Genomic DNA, 18,565 nt, shown 5'->3' with positions numbered 1-18,565 from the left:
CTCTACAGAAATGTTCAAGCCCTCCATGGTAGCATGCCCCAGCTCTCTAGCCACCTCTGCTAATGTCCTAACAATGTTCCTTTCAGGTCCTCCCTTCCTCCTATTGAACCTAAATCCTTCTCACTCACATTTAAGCTACTAGCTTCTCAGCCCCTACTAGTGGATGAAGAGAAGCTGGTTACAATATTCTGTGTGTGAATCCACAACGCTTTGAGAAATGAAAACACACACACCCCAAACAACCCAATTCCCCTACATGCCTGCACTGCAGTAGTGAAAAGCTTAGAGTTCTGCATTTAGAATTATATTTTTTTCCTTTGAAGACAATATTCTTCAAATTAAATATAAATTAACTTTAAATTTCTCAAAAATATATTTCCTCGTGGGTACAATTTCCATATGTATATTTGACAGTGAAATAGTGGATCCTTAAATTACGGGGTTTCAGAAATCTTGCCAATAAACTTTTGAAATCATGAACTAGAAAATCTTCCTATAGAAAAGCATGCCATTAATAATAAATTCTTGGAGACAAAGTGTCCGTGAACTTAAGAGTTTCATTATATTGTGTCTCTGAATCTTAACGCATCATGAACTGAGTTTTCAAATTGAGAAAAATGTATGCACTATAGCAGGATGTACTGCATAAGAGGAGAAGCTACAGTGCTTGGCTCTGTTCTACTTTTATTTCTATTATGGATTACTTTTGTGTGTTTGTATGAGATTCCACTCAGAAAAGAGCCAAGACCCTCCAAGGAAGCAGCTGATTTCCAGTTGGACATGCCCAAAGCAAGAGCGTGGGGCGGGAGGAGGTGAGGACAGGACGCCCACACAGTGAGAATCACAGTGAACAGAACAAAACCTTTCTCTCTACTCTCAGCTGCCTGACTCCTTCCACTGCTGGCCCCAACCTTTACTATCACAACCTTCAGTGAAATGCAGAACCATGTGGACAATGAGAAGATGGGAGAGGCCCACAAGTGGGTGCCAGTTTATAGGAGGAGGAAGTCACTGCTGAATTTTCCCCAAAGGAGAGAAGGTAAGAAGGATGAAGAGAAGGAGAGAAGGAAAGGAGGGAGGAAGAGAGAAGAGCAGAGAGAAAGAAAAGGGGTGAGAATAAGGGGAGAGAGAACGGCAAGGAAACAGCTGTCAGTTTCTGGAAAAAGACTCAGAAAACAACAGTGACAAGTGAAGGCGGAGGGGCCTCAGGGCTGCTGAAAATCTGCTCAATGGATTCAGCCACTAAAAGAGCTGGCAGTTGGCACCCCACCGCACCCCTCCTGCCTTGCTCCCTACCAGGCGGTGAAGCCGGGAGAGGGGTAACACAGTAAACTGTGCTCGCCTTTGTCCTTGAGAGCTTCCACGTTCTCTCTCCATCCCCACCCTCACTGGACTAATTTAAGACCTCCTCAGCTTTCTCTCTGACTAGCTCAATCTCACTTCTGCCTCCTGTCCTCTGGGTCTCAGCTCCTGTCACATGAAGCAGATGCCCCAAGCCTTTCATGCTCTAGCTTCTGGCCCATGTCTGCCTCGCCAGCTGCCTTTCCTGCCACCTTGACCTTGGACCTGGAACTTTGGCCATCCAGAGTTATTGGCAGTTTCTCCAAACAAACCAAGTTTCTTATGGCATTGCACATGCTGCTTCCTCCATCTGGGAGAGTGAAAGCAACAGCCACTGTAGGCGCTCACAAGAGCACCGGGCATAGGCTGGCCTCTAACCCTCTGAGGTAGGCACCAGACTCAGCTTCACTTCCCAGAGAACTATACAGAAGCCTGGAAAGGTTCATGGGCTTAAAGGAAGGCTTGCTTGTGTGGAAAAATGGATTAGATAAAGAAAGAGAGTAAAAAAGAGCTGACAAACATTTAGTGCCTACTGTGTACCAGGCTATGCTTGGCACGTGTGTGTTCCAGATCTAAGAAGCTGTGATGTGGATGCCAAACTGTCCTATTTTTCTAGAATAGAGATTTTTGATCAACGTTTAGTTAGAGGAGAGATATTCCGTCTTCTGCAGGCTTTATTTATTTGTTTTTTAAGCCACAGAATTTTCTGGTGTGATAAGGTGAGGGAGTTTCTCTCGCCTGCTTCTTTTCCCATTGTCAATCTCCTTTTTTGTTGCTTTGCTTGCAGCTGTTGTCTGCCTTTGAGTCACACAGAACCACTTGCAGGAAGACCTCTAGAGAATTTGGGAAGAAAGAGCAGGGAAGAGAGACAAAAGGTGCATTTTTTTTTCAAGAAGCAAGAAAATAAAGGTGTTCTCAAGTGTATCGCCTACAGACTTGTCAGGTAACATTTCTTTAGATGGCTTTGCTTCCCCTCCCTCATGCCTAGCTGGCTCTTCATCATTTTTTAACATCTCTTTGGGGACAGGGACATGAAAGTGTACTGCAGGTCAAAGCCAGGAATCAGGGGTTTTGGGGTCCTTTGTCTGATAGCCTCACTTCCTCTTTGTGTCTGCGCCTTCAGTGAGAGCAGGTAAGGCGGGTTCACCATTCCAGTCACATCATCTTCCCCTGGATGACAGCATCACACCTTCATCCATCCATTTACATTTCAAACTGGCATCCGTCTGTTGTTGATTAATTATTTAGTCGCCCTGGTCATTCGTGAGTGTTTCTGAGCTTGCTCATATTTTACGTAAAAGGGCCGATTTTTTTCCCCTAAAATCTTCTTTCCCTGAATCCTTGTGTAGTTTTCTAAAAGAAATGCCATACATTTTGTTTTAGCTACTGGTACCCGAGATATTAGTCCCCTCCTTTGTAGTAGTTCACCTAGACACTCAGTTCACAGGGCCAGAGACCACCTTCCTGACTCTAACCTTGACCAACTCCCTCTCGTGGGAGCTCCAATTTTTAATAAGTAAATGAAGGCGTTTGGAATGTACAGCCTCAAGGTCTCTCTTATCTTTAATTATTGATGGATTCTATGAGATGTAAAAGGGACATGGACTTCAGAATTCAAGAGGGTTTGGGTGACTCCTCTGACTCAGGCACTAATTGGCTTACTTGTGGGACACGGAGTAGATTGCATAATCTGTCTGAGACTTTCTTTACCTTTACAGTGGGTATAAACATATGTTGGTGCCAGGTTATTAAGAAGAATGCATGAAACAGCACCAGCACCAACACATATTGACTGTGGACCATGAGGTAGATAGCATACCAAGGATTTAATCTTGAATCTCTCATCAGAGCAGGTAAATGGTTCACAGAGATTCAGCCTTCCAGAGCAGCAAGCAGTTTATCATGGGGATGCCTTCACATTATGTAAAATTCTTACCAATAGCGACGTGGGATGATGGGAGAGCTCCACAGTAAAATGACCTCAGTTCTCTGATATGGTAACCTAGTGTTTGTCCTTTGAACATTTGAATTCCAATTCTGATACTTATTCCTTGTGCGATTTTGGAAACATTATTTAATTTTACCAGGCCTCCATTTCATCATGGGCAAAATGGTTCCAATTAAATCTACCTCAGGGGAGATATTGTAAAGAAAATTAAACACCTGGAACATAGTAGGCACTCAACAAATGATTTTTCTTTCTTGACATCATGATGAATTAGTATCTGCTCATAAATAAGCCCTGATCAATTCTAAAAAAAAAAAAAAAAAAAAAAAAAAAAAAGGAAGGTTCAGTAGATATTTCTACTTCATTACCTGAAGTATTATTAGCTTTTAAAGAAAACACAGTGCATCCTTTACCATATTAAAAAGAAAACAAACTGAATCTACTGTTTTGTTTTGTAAGGAAAAAAAGAATAAGGATACTGAAGTCGATTCTCTGTGCATATTGTATCTCGTCTCCCTGTTTTCCAGTTTTCAGACACCAAAAGTCCATCTGCCTCTAAAGACCTTTCTAGTTTCAGGAAAAGGAAACATCATCTAGCTATAATAGTGCCGTTTCATTTGGTGGACTTAAAGCTCCTTTGTCTGCTGTCCTGCTGGCGTGCGCATGAGGCCGGGATGCTGATTTATGGCTGACGCTGCCCCAGCAGGTTAACCTCCATCACAGGTCGCCCTGCTCTGTTAGCTTCATCGCAACCTTTCCCTGGCTCCTCAGTGGTGAAATCGCAACAGAGGAGAACATGAAGCTTGAAGCCCATTGCTCATTACGTTCTTGTGAAAAAAGTAGCCAGTATGCCCTAGACACCACAGCTCTTCCATCTGCTTACATGATCCCAAATCCATCTGAGAGCTGCCGATCTAGGAAGTCCATTCACTGCCCAGCATGCTCTGTTGTTTGACAGAGAGGCCTGTGCTTGAGAACATTAAAACGTGACTTATTTTTCCAGTCCAGGATTTTTGGTCTCCCTTTGCTTGTTCATTCTAAACAGTGCACTTTCTATTTTATATCAAATGTCCCCTACTCTGTGAGAGGCAGGTAGAGTGGACTCTGCTTTTTGGTACCTGGGGAAGCCTTCTTTGGGTCTCCTCCCTCCAGGTATGCTTTATAGCCTCCTAAGCTCACCTCCTACTGCCCCTGGGCCAGATCTCAGGTGTAGTCCAAGTCATACCACAAGATGGCAGGTACTTCAATTGTAGAAGTGTGGTTGGCACCTCTCAGGGCCTTGATTTCCTCAATTTGAAATACTAAGAATGTCTTCCAGGCCGACTTTCTAAGAGTTGTTATGAAGATGAAATGGAATACCTATTAAGGCTGGTAAAATAAGAAAAGAGCACAAAGATACAGGTGTTTAAAAAAGTCCCTGCCAACTAAATAATAGATGACTTGCATTCCCAGGGCCAAACTGTGCATGCCTGAAGCAGTCACAGGAGAAGGGATGGGGGCCTGACCTCTGTCATGGAGGATAAAGAGAGGTGAAACAGCCAAGAGACCGAGTGCCACCTGGCTGTAACTATTTCCCCGTCCCTTTCATTCTCCTTCTCTGGCCAAGTTGGGAGCATGATCTAAGGTGCCAACAGGCAGTATCTCTCAGACCCGGCATCTGGAGCAGAAGAGTCATCTGAATGTGCAGGGTCAGTGCTGCCAACCTGGACTATTGTAAGGAGCTATCCTGCATTCACTAACCACCCAGGAGGAGTAGTGGTTTACACTGGACGAGTCATAGAGAATGCTATTTGTATTTGGGACAACTCTTCTGGAAGAAGGGAGGCCAGGAGCATTTTTCAATAATATATATATTTTTGTACATAGTCCCATGGCTGAATGAGGTATTCCTTGGACCAGATCTAGGCAAAATCGTGAAGCTTTGTCTTGGCCCCCATTCTTTTTTTGTTAAATCTGTGAAAATTGTTATAATATTGAGTCAAGATGGGCAATAGAAGGACTGACAGTCAATCTTCATTTCTGAAGAGACTTTAAATGGAAGTGAGATTATAACACCACTCAAGTAAGAGTAATGATATAATAAATGCTAGCACAGTTGTGGAAAAATATGATGAACAGTCAAAGCTGGTTAAATGGAAATGTCATCAGTGGCCACGTGGGTAGAGTAAGTTACTACCATTGAGGATTGAGTTGGACTGTGCACAAAATGAGGCCCAGAATAACTGTAGCTTCAGTGAGATAAGAGGTTTATTTCCATTAGAACTAAAAATCTGGAGATAGATGGTCAAGGGATATGATAGTCTCACCTTCCTCTCCTTTCTCTCTCTCTTCCGAAGTGATGGTGACTTTACTTGTATAGCACACTAGCCTTCAGAGATGTCCGTCCTCCACCTTTTACTGCTTCTTTCTTGTGGTTATATGTGAACGTCCATTCCTAAGGACGCTTCTTAGTATAAGATGACAGCTCTCAAGCTGCACATCCCACCTGCATTTCTGCCAGCAAGAAAGAGGGATGGGGATGTGGCAAAGGGCACATGCCTGCTGTTTATAAAGGAGGGTTCCCAGGAGCTTCTACACAATACTTTTTATTTATATCTCGTGCCTGGGCTTTAGTCACATGGTCACACCTAGCTGTCTATTCTTCTGGCCAGCGCCGTGCAAAAACCAAGCACTTTGGAAGACATGGTAAACATACTGGGGACCACTCATAGTCTCTGCCATTCTTAAGGTTGCTGAGAAGTGCCTTTTTGCCTTCTCCTCATTTCCACATCTCTTATCCACTTAGTGGATGCCACAGATTTCTCAACAGCATCAGGTCTTTCATCAAGACAAAGTGGATTTTCTTATGTTGTGACTTTCTCCAGGTCACCTGGAGGGTTCCCAGTGCTTGTTCTTTCCCCCCAATAATCTCCCAGCCCAGCCGAGCTGGTATCACAGTGATTCATCTCTCAGATAGCATTTCTTTCTGTTGTCATTTTCATACAAGGAAGGCAGTAGCAATGATAGCAGCCAACATTCACTGAGGCTTACTACACACCAGTTCTTATAGTCTTTTATATACTACTCATAGTTTTATAGTCTTTTTCTCATTTAGTCACCAGCATAACCTTAGGAGATAAGTGTTCTTAATATAGATGAGAGATTGAAGCTGGGATACATGCTCATGCAATTGTACTGCCTATCTCTGAGGCTAACCATTACGCAACATTGCCTCTTTTATTTTATCTGATCTCTAGGTAGGGCCAGCCAAGTGATGATTATTGCAGAGGAAGTTCTCTAAGTGAGTGCGTATGAGAAGTGGTGGTGAGGTGGAAGAAGCTAGACTAAATTCCCAAATGAATAGAAAGCAAGCAGTCCGGTAAGTTCCATAAGAAGCAAAAGTAGTTGACTTCTGTCGTAGATGTTTAGGAGATGTAATGTGAAGGCTTTAGAAGGCATACTATAGATGAGTTCATTACTTTACACCACTTGAAGCTTCTTACCACTCAGGGGGCATAGCTGGAAGCCTTCTCCAGCCTCATTCTGGTACAATTGAGGCCTTACCTTATGGAGCGAGTGTCAGTGGGGCATCTACCCTTGAGGAACTGGCCAGACTTGACTGGAATCCTCATTCCTGCAATGACTCGGCCTCCTTCCTGCAATGACTTTTTCTCAGCACTTGATTCCTTGTCTCCTTTTCACGTCAGTCCCCGAATGCTACCTTCCTAGTCCACGCCATTGTTTTTTTTTTTTTTTTTTATCAAAGGTCAGTCTTTACACATGTCAATTCAGAGTTTAGCGGCTTTACCAAAGACAAGGGCTTTCCCTAGAGAGGTCCCATCTCAGGGAAAGAGGCCTCCTACTGCCCCACACTCCTCACCTTTATTTCTCCATCCTCCGGAGTAACTTCTGGTTCATCTATTTATCACACGATTACTCAGCATTTGTGGATTTATATCCAACTGCTGTTTAAAGTACGTTTCTTAACAAAAACTGATGCCTTGTGCTCTAAGAAATTCTGGAGAATTAAAGTTTCCATCTCCTATTACTATCGATGTTTTGATGGCTAGATTGATACTGTAGAAATTAATCTATATCTTCAGGTAAGAAGGAGATGGCATGAGGCTAGTGTTAAAAAAGCCTTGGCTCCTTGTGTGGGCTGGGAAGGCAGGACTTTGGGATCATGGTGAACTCATTGTCTATAAAGTAGAGGGACTTTCGGCAATATTTAAAAGTGGCACTCACTAACACTTTTGAAGGTGGCCATAAGAAAACATCTTCACAGTGTAAGAGTTTGGCCACTGGTGGAAGTGGTAGAGATGCCTAGTGCTTTCCATAGCTGGCGTTCCTTCATTCCTGAGCACACAAGAAAACTCAACCTGGCCTAAAAGTGGTTGGAGGGAGGCCTCTTGACTAGTACTGTACAATGAGCTCTTATTTTGGTCCAAGGTGGTTAAGAGTTTTCATCCTCTTTCTTACCTGTGAGCCATGTGTTGAAGTGATTGCATTGCAAGACTGCAGGAGCCTTGATCATTGAGACATGAGATAGATGAGAGCCCTACTGACATGTATTGACTTTTTATGCTCAAGATAAAGCTTCTATTAAGGCAAAACTAACAGTCACAATAGCTCCTGCTGTTGTGGCTTTTATTTGTTACCATAGCATAGTATAGTATGTCCCAGCAAATACAAATAGTATGGAATGTATAGATTTTACTTAGCTCTACCATTGAGATATTCCTGGAGGTCTAGCAGCCTTCCAAAGGTTTGATAGTCAGGGGGTATTTTGGAATTAGAAAAAAGGAAGGGTTTTCTGTATCCTTTACTTATTTCTGTTTTTTTTTTTTCCCCCTTAAGTGGTCATCATTTCAAAGAGACTAGGTGATAAGATGACAGATACTCAATAGAAACCACAATAAACAGAATTAGAGTGAAGCATTTGGTTGGACACTTCCCCAAATCCCCTCAAGCCTCTGCTTGCCTAGTTAATATGCTGTTCTGGAACATTCTGCCTGACACAGGTGGTCTTGCAGGCTAGTGAAAAGGAGAGTGTGGTGCTGAATCTATATGCTACCATCCTACCTTTCATAGCAGCAAAGACTCCAGACTCTGTTTCCATTAGTAGTCATCAAACATAACAATTAAACACACACCACATTGAATTAGAAAGCACCTAGAGGATACTTGGTGTCCATTCTGTTCAAGTCTGCAATCTGCTCTGAATATTGACAAAGCGAGACTATTGGTTATAGAAATGGGGGAGGGAACGGTCACCCCAAAGACGATTAGGGTAGCAGACAATTCACGTATTCTGCTCTTGGAAGCTTAAAGGGTGCCTTGTACAGTGTCTAATACAGCACTAAGTAAATATTTATTGATTAAATAGTGACAATGAGTTAAGAATGAACATGCTAATTAGTGGAGAGTGTTGTTTAGAAACTCATTCTAATTATGGAGAAAACGTAGGTGAATCTCCATCAATGGTATCTTCTCCATTATGGCTCACCCACTGGCAAAGAGGTCTGGGATGTCTCAACCTATATATGTGTGTGGGACTCCCCATGATGACCCAAGTTTAATGCTCTGCCCTCTATTCTCTGATCCCATTCCTGTGGATGAGGACAATCCAGCCACAGTTTAGCAGCTGGCTTCATCTGCAGCCATTCCTTCTAATGATGAATCAAACCTGCTGGTGAAAGTACATATGGGCAATTCTACTCACATGTGCTGCTTTCTAGAAAACCCCCTATGATCATGGTGAGCTCATTGTTCTTGAAATAGAAGGAAGCATGAAAGTAACATGGGTTATAAGAGGATAGATGTACTTCATTAAAAAGAAAACTGCCGGACAAAGAGCCAGAGGTCCTACTAACCAAATGCCACCCCTATAATCTAACTTTTGGAGTTTCGCCTTCAAAGATGAAGAGGGGCCTTCAACTGTTAACTCTCAGAGGGGAAAGGTTCATTTTGACTCCCTCATCAAAGAGCCTCAGGCTCTGTTCCTGTGTTCAATGATCCTGTCTCTGGCAGGTAAATGCTCACAGGTTCCCAGGGCTATTATGACAGTTCTCCAGGTGAGTGGGCTGCTGACATTCACTTGTGTTATTGAGAATGGAGAGAGCAAGTGAAATTTTTCTACTTTCGTCTTTTCAGGATGCCCTCCAGGAAGACCCCTGTTAATCTGACTGTGCATGAACATGCTACCCCTAAGGATTTCTTCTTCTTTCTGTAACATCTTGTGATGGCCACATTTTTCATTTCTGTGACTTCCTACCAGCTTTTGAAATGACTGACTAGAAGCTAAAGTTATTGCAGCATTGACTATGAGGTCTCATGATTCACATGACTAGTTTTCCTCAAGATGATTACTGGGCAGAGTTTGGCAGCCAAGCTATGATGAGGAAGGAGCACTGGAATGGGAGTCCAAAAATGTTATAAGTGGGGCAAGTCATTCACCTCTCTGAATTTTATTCTCATCAATTCTAGATGAGAGAGTGGATGAAAACTGTTCCCAACTATCAAGTCCTATGAGTCCTAAGAAGCTACTCCAGAGGAAAAAATGCATATTGGCAAATGTGTCTGTGTACACTCTTTCTTCTCGCCTTTATAGACTAGTTTGAGAGAGTTCTGAGTTCACCTAGTAATTGCACTATCTTAATTTCATATTGAAGACACAGTTTCAATAACTTAACCATAAGACTTGCACACTGGCTGACTTCTAGCCTTCTCCTAATAAAGCAGATTAATTAATCCAGACAATTACTGTCAAGCCTCCATATCACAAAGCAGAGGAGCAATGCTGGGAAATCTCTGAGAAATTTGTTTTTGTTTGTATAGATGATATGGTTAATTTTAGGGACCTCAGTGGAATATTTTCATTAATAATTTCAGTAACTATTACACTTAGATAGTGCTGGTTGAGTATAAATCTGCTAAAATTATTAAGTTTTGGCCTATTTACCAATGGGAAGGATGAACATCAAGCATTATTCTAGCTTTTCCCCCCTAGAACTTTAGCAATTAGATAAATATCATGAGAATGGGCAAATCAATCAGCCAGTCAAAGCACAAAAATAGTCAAAAAGCAAACTATTGAAACACTACCCAAATCAAACAGAGGCTTACTGAGAAACAATGTGTTAACGTGTTGATATGAAATGAAATAGACAGGATGTAAAATTGCTATATGCAAAATTGCTCAACAAGGACTTTTGCTATGTATGTCTCCAGGACCTTGAAAAAATTGAGAATTGATCATGCAGTGGGTCTATAAATAGAGCAAGTAGGGACAATTAGATCCTCAGGATGCATTCTCATAGTTCTTTCACTCGCTTCAGATTCATAATTTTAGATTTTTCTATTTATAATTTTACGTTTATGGCCCATGGAGGAAGCTGAGTATAGCACTTCGACAGAGGACTCTGAAAGAGCTATAGTTCTAGATTCTGTACATTTTTCTTGACCATAGAAAATGTTTTAGTTTTAACTTTGATCACTGTCTCATTGGTCCACTTTTTTAAAAAGAAGAAATGTATATTTCATTGAAAAATCAATCCCCAAATTTATGTTACTGAGGTACTTCTCAAGTGTTCAAGTTATGTACAGCTTAATTTATATACTTTAGCCTAAAATAAAAATTCTGGCATTCTCATTAGCCTTCTCACAAAACAAGCCTTTAAAGCTTCCCCAACACATGTGAAAACCAAATTTTATGAGGATCCAAGACCAGCCAGGAAACTTTAGAAAAGACTAGTTTTTAGAACAGCAAATTTTTAGTTGTGCAAAGGACATTGCTAAACTTCTGGGTTGGAAGGTATCCTGCTCTACCTAATTCTATTTATGAAACTGCATATGTGCTTTGAAACTCCATTTAGATCCAGCTCTTTCAGTTAGAGATGGAAACCATATGTGTGTCTAAGGCCCGTATGTTTGGGCTTGGAGAGTCTTAGGTTTTGTTTTGATTTCCAGCTCAGCACCCTTTTCAGATTTAGAGGCATCCTGGGTATGTTCTTGACCCTCTGTGTCATGCAGCAATATTTTAATTATTTGTTATTCTTCATAGATGAATCCTATTTCCATATACATACAAAAGTATTGTGGCCTTTCATTCTCAAAAGGTTGTTCTAAGTAAAACAGAGATTTGAAGTAAACATGCGGAAAATTCCAGGTCACAATCTTGGGTGAAATAGTATTTTGTTTATTGTGTATTTGAATTCAGTAGGACCTCTTTTTTCTTTGATTCATTATTATTTGTGTGTGCGTGCGTGCGTGCGTGCGTGCGTGTGTGTGTGTGTCTGTATGTAGTGTGGACTTTGGCTTTTGCTGCGCATACCCCTCAAAATGTGGACATACCCCAGTGTGAAGATGGCTGGCTGTCCACCAAATTTATTTTCACACTCCTTCAAGGTAATAATCTAGTTTCAGCCAGCCATGTGGCCTCTCAGCTAGGGACTATGTTTCAAGTCTCACTTGCAAGTGTGCATTTCATTCTTGCCAATGAAATGTGAGCGGGAGTGATAGGAGACATTTCTCGGCCTCCACTTAGCTTTTCCCTTTGCTTGGTACTAAAGTACAGAACAGCCTACAAGCAGCTTTGAACATGCAGGTGACAGTGATATCTTGGGGGAGGGTGTGTGGAGAAACTGGATGGAAGGAACTGAAGTCCTTTAATGTTTGCAAGGAGCAGACCTGCCTGCCAGCTCACCCCGGACCATTGGGTTAGAGAGAAAACAAGCTTTTTTGTCCTTAAAATTAACTTTTTACCCTAAAATCATGGGTAGACCTCAGGGCTCATGCATCATAATTGAAGGAAAAGAAATCCTTTTCTACACAGAGAATGAAGAGAGAGCCTTAGGCTGTGCTGACCTGTGTTTAACAGGAAATCCATTTCTGAACAAAAAAATGTATTGATCCATTCATAAAAAAATGGCCAATCTGGTTACTTGGCCTCATATTATTTAGAGTCAGAGGGAATGTTTATTCAACCTAGGAACTCTTTATTCATCTCCTTTGTTGGGCAGTCACTGAAATCTCTACATATGAACTTTTTAAAACTTAGGTTAATGACAGAAATCATCACCGTTTAAAATTGTCTTCTAGAGAAAGTGTGGATAGTTAAAAATGAGTTGCTAAGTACACAAGATTTTCCCGAGGATGATGGTCAGGGAGCTCCTCTCACTAGGTCACCTCTCTAGAGGGTGGGCTTTGGTGGGCAGGCCCTGGGCTTTGGCGGGCAGGCCCTGGGCTTTGGCAGGTGAAATTTCGTGGGACATTGGTTTATTTTTACCTAGCTCAGTCTCAATTCCTGAAACTATAAAATGGCAATGACGATATCTACCTCTTTCATTTTTGTGCTTCATAGATCATAGAAATAATATTTATATGCTATTTGACACATAAACTATGATTTATGTTCATTGGTTGATGGCAGCTTCTTTCAAGTTCCCATTGCCGGTGGCAATTACCCGGTGCGCGCAGAGATGAAAATCCGTGTTTCTATGACAGTGAAGGAAGTACAGCTGGACTTTCAGATTAGTGCCCCTCTGATTTAGTCAAGATTTGTGCTGAGGCTTTGAAAGATCCTATAAAGTTAAGATGTTTTAAAGCATAACAGAAATGCATATATTTATATATTTTTCATTTTTCACATTATTTCATGATTTATATTTGACTCTCTGCATCATATTTAATTGATATAATGTATCCAAGGAAATGTTTAAATAAAATGCACTGTTCAGTGGGACCAATAGTAGTGCTTGTGTATTATTTAGAATAGTATCTAATGTTGAAAAAAAACCACTGTTTGGGTGTTTTGTAGACAGATTTTACATGTCTTTTTTTTCACATTGTATCATTTAATCAGTTGGTAGAGTAGAAGGCTTTATGCAAAGGTTGGTGAGTAGTAATATGAAACAATAATGTATGATGATAAAGACAGCTATGGCTATGATGAAATTCCTATGTAGTCTTCCATGTACTTTGATTTTGAAGACAAATCATCATGACCAGGCTTAAGTCCATCTTAAAGGTGTTTTGAGAATGGTTTTTGGCTACAGTCTCTAGACCACCTGAGAATCCAGGAATCACACCTTTGGCCTGGAATGGTCAGGTGTGGTTTTAGGAAATCAATTGATTGAGAAATTTGGCAATAGTTGAAATGAGCATCTTCAGAACATAGTGGGCTCAATAATTAATTTTGGAAGTTAAATTAACCAGGTAGAAAAGTTCGTGAATTGATTTTCTACAAAGATCAGAGTCAATGAAAAAATAGAACAAAATGAATGGATGGCAGGGCCCAGTTTTGTTGGTTTTATATAGATATTTTTACTTTCGTGTCCTGTTGTTTTCATGAATTTATATGTGAAATAGTTGTGTTTGTATGCAAAAATAACATAGATAGTTGAAGCAATTATTCATGGAATTCAACTTCCCACTCTTTACCAATCACCTGAGTAATTTATATTAAGTATTCAGAATAATAAATGGAAATTTAGTACTGAAATATCTGAGTACAGAAGCAAGTATATGAATTTCCAAATCTATAAGAATGCACAGTGTAGCATACTGGGTAAGACCTAGGCAAACTTTGAGGATGTATCATCCATGGAGCACTTGGTTTCTTTGACTCCATTGTCACCAACTTTATCCAAAACATGACTATCCATCTGTGTGGTACATGGCTGTCATTTGGCTTCAAGGCAGAATAGGGGTGAGAGAGAAAGGGAGAGATTGGTGTATTGCTATTATTATTTCAGGTAAGAGAACTCAAGTTACATGTCCTTCTGATATAGATCAAAAATGCCATCATTCTATTTGAAGGATGTGTCTCTGAGTTTTCCTCCTACATCTCAGGTGCCCTCGATGAGTCTCTTATCTATTAAATGTAGGGTTTCATCTGTTAGATTATGGGTCGTTGCAATTTTTTCATTAGACTCCCTTCCCAGGAAATTTCATCCAATCTTGTGGTTTCTGTTTCATTTATTCTGCATATCTGTACCCTGTAGTGCAGGCAGAGCTTTCTTCTAAACTTCAGCTGCAACTTCAGATTCACCTATTTATTAACATCTCCATTTGAATGTCTCAAGGTCCCCTCACATCCAAAAGGTCAAAATCTGATTTTATCACTTCATTTTCACCTCTCTCTTCTAAATCTCAGTCTCTGATTCTCTATCTAGGTGCCCATGATTCCCCTTCTCTCAACTCCTCCCCATAAGCAATCAATCAATCAACCACCAATCAAATCTCTATCTCTTTTGGTATCACTTTATTTCATGCCAATATTATTTCCCAGCTGGCTTTTCTTCAAATTTCCCATGTTTCCTCCTGTTAGAGGATTCATGCAATTCTCATGCCCATACTTTGCCTTTATATCATGTATCTTGGTCTGTGGTCAAATTCTTGTGTGCCTGCGTGGTGCTTGTCTCTTTCCGTAAACATGAACTCCATGAGAGCATGAACCGGGCCCATTTTGGTTCTTAGTGTTCAGTTCATATTTATTGAATGAATAATTGATTCAATCTGGCTTCTTGTTATAGCCTCATCACCCATCTCTTTTGGTCTTTCTCTTCTCTACTTCATTTGCTATGTTGCAAAACAGAATAAGATTTTAAAGCACATTTTATCATGCCATGTCCCCACACATCCTTCAAAGTGTGGTAAAATCTGAACCTCTCTACATAACTTATGCTTTCATGATTTGGTCCCTACCAATATCTCCAGTCTCATTTATTTTTGTTGCTCATCCCTCTCCTGTCTCTCATTCCCATCTTTCTTCTACTCCTGAACCCTCCTATCCTTGCTAACTCATCCTCATCCTCCAGGTCTCAAATTTCACCTGCCAGGAATCTTTTTGTGACCTTCGAAGATGTCTCATGACCTACTTTTGTGCCTCTACAGAAATTTACATGTGTAATAGCACCTTGAATTATAACACAGAACTGTTAAATGTCTCTTTTTCCACTGTATTCTTGAGAGTAGTGTCCAGTGCCTGGGAAAAAGTAGGTGATCAATACATGTGACTAAATGACTGACAGATGAATGTTCAGCTTGTAGTGACAAGATGTATGGTGATTTATGGCCCAGAGCCCTGTCTCAGAGTGATGGTGGGTTAGGACTAGTGTAGACTTATGGCCACTTTGGTTCGGTAGGTCCTGGAAAGTTTCCTCTCAACCTAACTGGATTCTCTGGATCTTATTGAGATGCCCACTTTAATAATTAATTAAGAGAGAGAAGTAAGGGGAAAGTAAAAAGTGTACAATGAGGAAGGAGGAATGCAGGTGGAGACTAGATAAAAAAAATATACAGCAACAGCGTAAAAAAAACAGTGACAAAGAGCTAGCAGTGTTATCATTTGGTACAGTCTGAGTCATTTGTGATCCAAATCATTCCATAGTGGCAACATTACTGTGTGATGGAGTTTCTTGACTTGCTTTCATTGGGATGCGATTGCTATACAGAAAGGCAAAATTATTTTGTACATTTGGGAATATGAACCTTAATTGCAATTATTATTCTAATTCTTAATTCCAATTCTGGCAAGCCACAGCACTGCCTGTTGTCTCTGTTCTTTTGTTTTTCTCGTATGGCCTAATAAGTGTTGGATTTTCAGTGATAATTTGCCTTTCTGGTACTCAGGCTAATTTTTAGAGAAGCTCAAGCTTGGTTAATATTTTAAAATTTACAATATAATGCAGCAGAACTCCTTTTTTCACTTATTTTTAACTTTCAGGAAATTGTGCTACTTAACTGAAATTTTCATGCTTAGTCACAGCCTAAACTAAAACAGTTTTTAGGAATTTAATAGTTAACTCATTTCAGATGCTTTTCAGTTAAGTTGAAGATGGATAGTATTTGTGATTTACAAAAAACATTTCAGTTTTTTAGTCATTAGTGAACCAAAATACCTAAATCTTAAAGTTAAGAAATATGTGGATACAAAGGTAAGCGAATTTAAAAACAAAGACAAACAAAAAAGAAAATATTGTTAATCATCCACTTGGTAATTGCTGAATAAATTTAATTTATGCTTTTCTATATACTGAAGACCTATCTTTATCCCCAGTAAGGTTATATCAATATTTAATAATGAGGTATGCATTTAAACCAATTAAAGTTAGTTGTATAATTAGTTCACTTTAGTTCAACTTGGCAGACATTTCTTTTAAACAATGTATGTGTATTTATTTTTTAAAATAAGGATTGTATATACTTAAGGTAGACATTATGATTTGATGTACATATACATAGTGAAATGATCACTAGAGTCAAGTTATTTAACAATCTTCTTACATAGTTTTCATTTTTGTGCATGAGCACCTGAAATCTACTTTCCGAGCAAATTTCCAGTATTTGATGCAGTGTTATTAACCATAGCTATGCTGAACATTAGAGCTTTAGACTTATTCTTCCTATGTAACTGCAACTTTGTGACCAACATCTCACATTCCTCCCAACTCCCTGCCCCTTCTACTCTCTACCCCAGTGTATTTGACATTTACAGATTACATATGTAAATGAGATATGCAGCTTTTTTTCTTTCTTTGGCTTATTTCACTAGCACTGTGTCTCCCAGTTTCATCTATGTTGTTGCAAATGACAGGATTTCCTTCCATTTAAGGCTGAGTTATATTCCATTACATATACATTATATATATGTATATATATAATGTACGTATACGTACAATAGTCATACACCTAGGTTGTTTTCACATCATGGCTATTGTGAATAATGCTGCAAAGAACATGGGAGCACAGATATTTCTAAGGGATGTTGATTTCATTTTTGGGCGTATATACGCAAAAGGATTGCTAGGTCATATCGCAGTTCCATTTTTAGTTTTTTGAGGCATAGTCATACTGCACCAATTTACATGCCCACTGATGATGTCAAAGTGCTCCCTTTCCTCCACATTCTTGCCAACATTTGTTACCTTTCACTTTTCTTTTATAATAACCATTCTAACAGGTGTAAAGTGATATCTCATTATGGTTCTGATTTAATTCAGCAAACATTTTTGGAGTTCCAACTCTCTTCCAGATACTGAGATAATTACTAGAGATAAAAAGATGGCCATAACTGATCTTTGCTTTCTTTTTCTTTTGAGCAACTCAGAATCTCCTGTGTGAGAGACATGAGTCTTAATTTCCTATGGCTTCTGCAACAAATGACCACAAACTTGATGGTCTGCTAAAAACAACACCCATAAATTATAGTTTTGACAGTCAGTGTCTGCACTGGGTGTCACGAGGCATAAAGCAAAGCATCAGAATGGCTGTGTTCCCTTGGGAGGTTCTAGGGGAGGACTTGTTCCTTGCCTTTTCTAGCTTCTAGAGGCTACCTGCAGCCCTTGTCTGTGCATCACTCTGACCTCTGTTTCTGTCATCTTATTTCTTTCTCTGACTCTAACCCTCCTGTCTTATAAAGATACTCTCGATTACACTGGTCTGAACTGGGTAATCCAGGATCATCTCTACATCTCAAGATCCTTGATTTAGTCACATCTATGATGTCCTTTTTGCCATGTACAGGAACATATTCATAGGTATCAGGGATTAGGATGTGCACATCTTCGGGGGCCATTATTCAGCCTGCTACGACATGTAAACCACTAAATCATCATGTGCTTTTTCATCTTTTAATGGTCATACTCTTCCATTTTGCTAAACAGTGAGTGGGCAGCTCCTACAGCTCTGCAAAGCCCATCCAGTCTATACAAACTGAAGCACAATGTGATGAGCCCTGTAAGATAAGCCCCGCAAAACATTACTAAGAAGAAAATGGTGGAAGTAAAGGCTTTGGATTGTAGCTGATGTTGAAACTTGGCCTTGAAGTATAATATGAGTTCATCACTTACAGAACTAGATGTGCAAAGGCATTGAGGCATGAAGGAGCTTGGTGTTTATGGGGGTGGTAAGCAGTTGGGTTTAGTGTGTGTGTGTGTGTGTGTGAGAGAGAGAGAGAGAGAGAGAGAGAGAGAGAGAGAGAGAGAGAGAGAGAGAGAGAGAGAGAGAAAGAGAGAGAGAGAGAGAGAGAAAGGCTGGGAGCCAGGACTAGGGGTCATGGATGACAGGAGGCCTTAGATTGAGCAAGGAGAGAACAGCACCTGGGCGATATTCTCAGACAGACTAACATTTGCAGGATGGTCAGAGGAAGTGTAGGAAAATAATGACAAGATGTCATCAGGAGACTCAGGAGAAAGTGATCTTGTGAAGTCAAGGAAAAAGATTTCAATCAGCACAGATGTTTGCTGCTGCATTTTTCTTTTCTGAGATGGGAATTTTTTCTTTCTTCTGTAAGTT

At 40.2% G+C, this 18,565-nt stretch overlaps 1 long non-coding RNA gene across 18 annotated transcripts in view; it reads left to right on the top strand.

The window, feature by feature from the left end:
- The window catches only part of LOC107504239, a 113,740-nt gene that overhangs the window by 83,029 nt on the left and 12,146 nt on the right, over positions 1 to 18,565 (top strand). For all 18 annotated transcript variants that reach the window (XR_004951953.1, XR_004951955.1, XR_004951948.1 and 15 more), the window contains 2 exons: positions 881 to 1,039; positions 2,129 to 2,284. This is a non-coding gene — a long non-coding RNA (uncharacterized LOC107504239). The remainder of the gene's footprint in view (positions 1 to 880; positions 1,040 to 2,128; positions 2,285 to 18,565) is intronic.

Source organism: Rousettus aegyptiacus, unplaced genomic scaffold, assembly GCF_014176215.1.
Source record: "Rousettus aegyptiacus isolate mRouAeg1 unplaced genomic scaffold, mRouAeg1.p scaffold_m13_p_7, whole genome shotgun sequence".
In the NCBI taxonomy this organism is placed as follows: Eukaryota; Metazoa; Chordata; class Mammalia; order Chiroptera; family Pteropodidae; genus Rousettus; species Rousettus aegyptiacus.
This window is presented reverse-complemented; position numbering and strand designations above follow the sequence as displayed.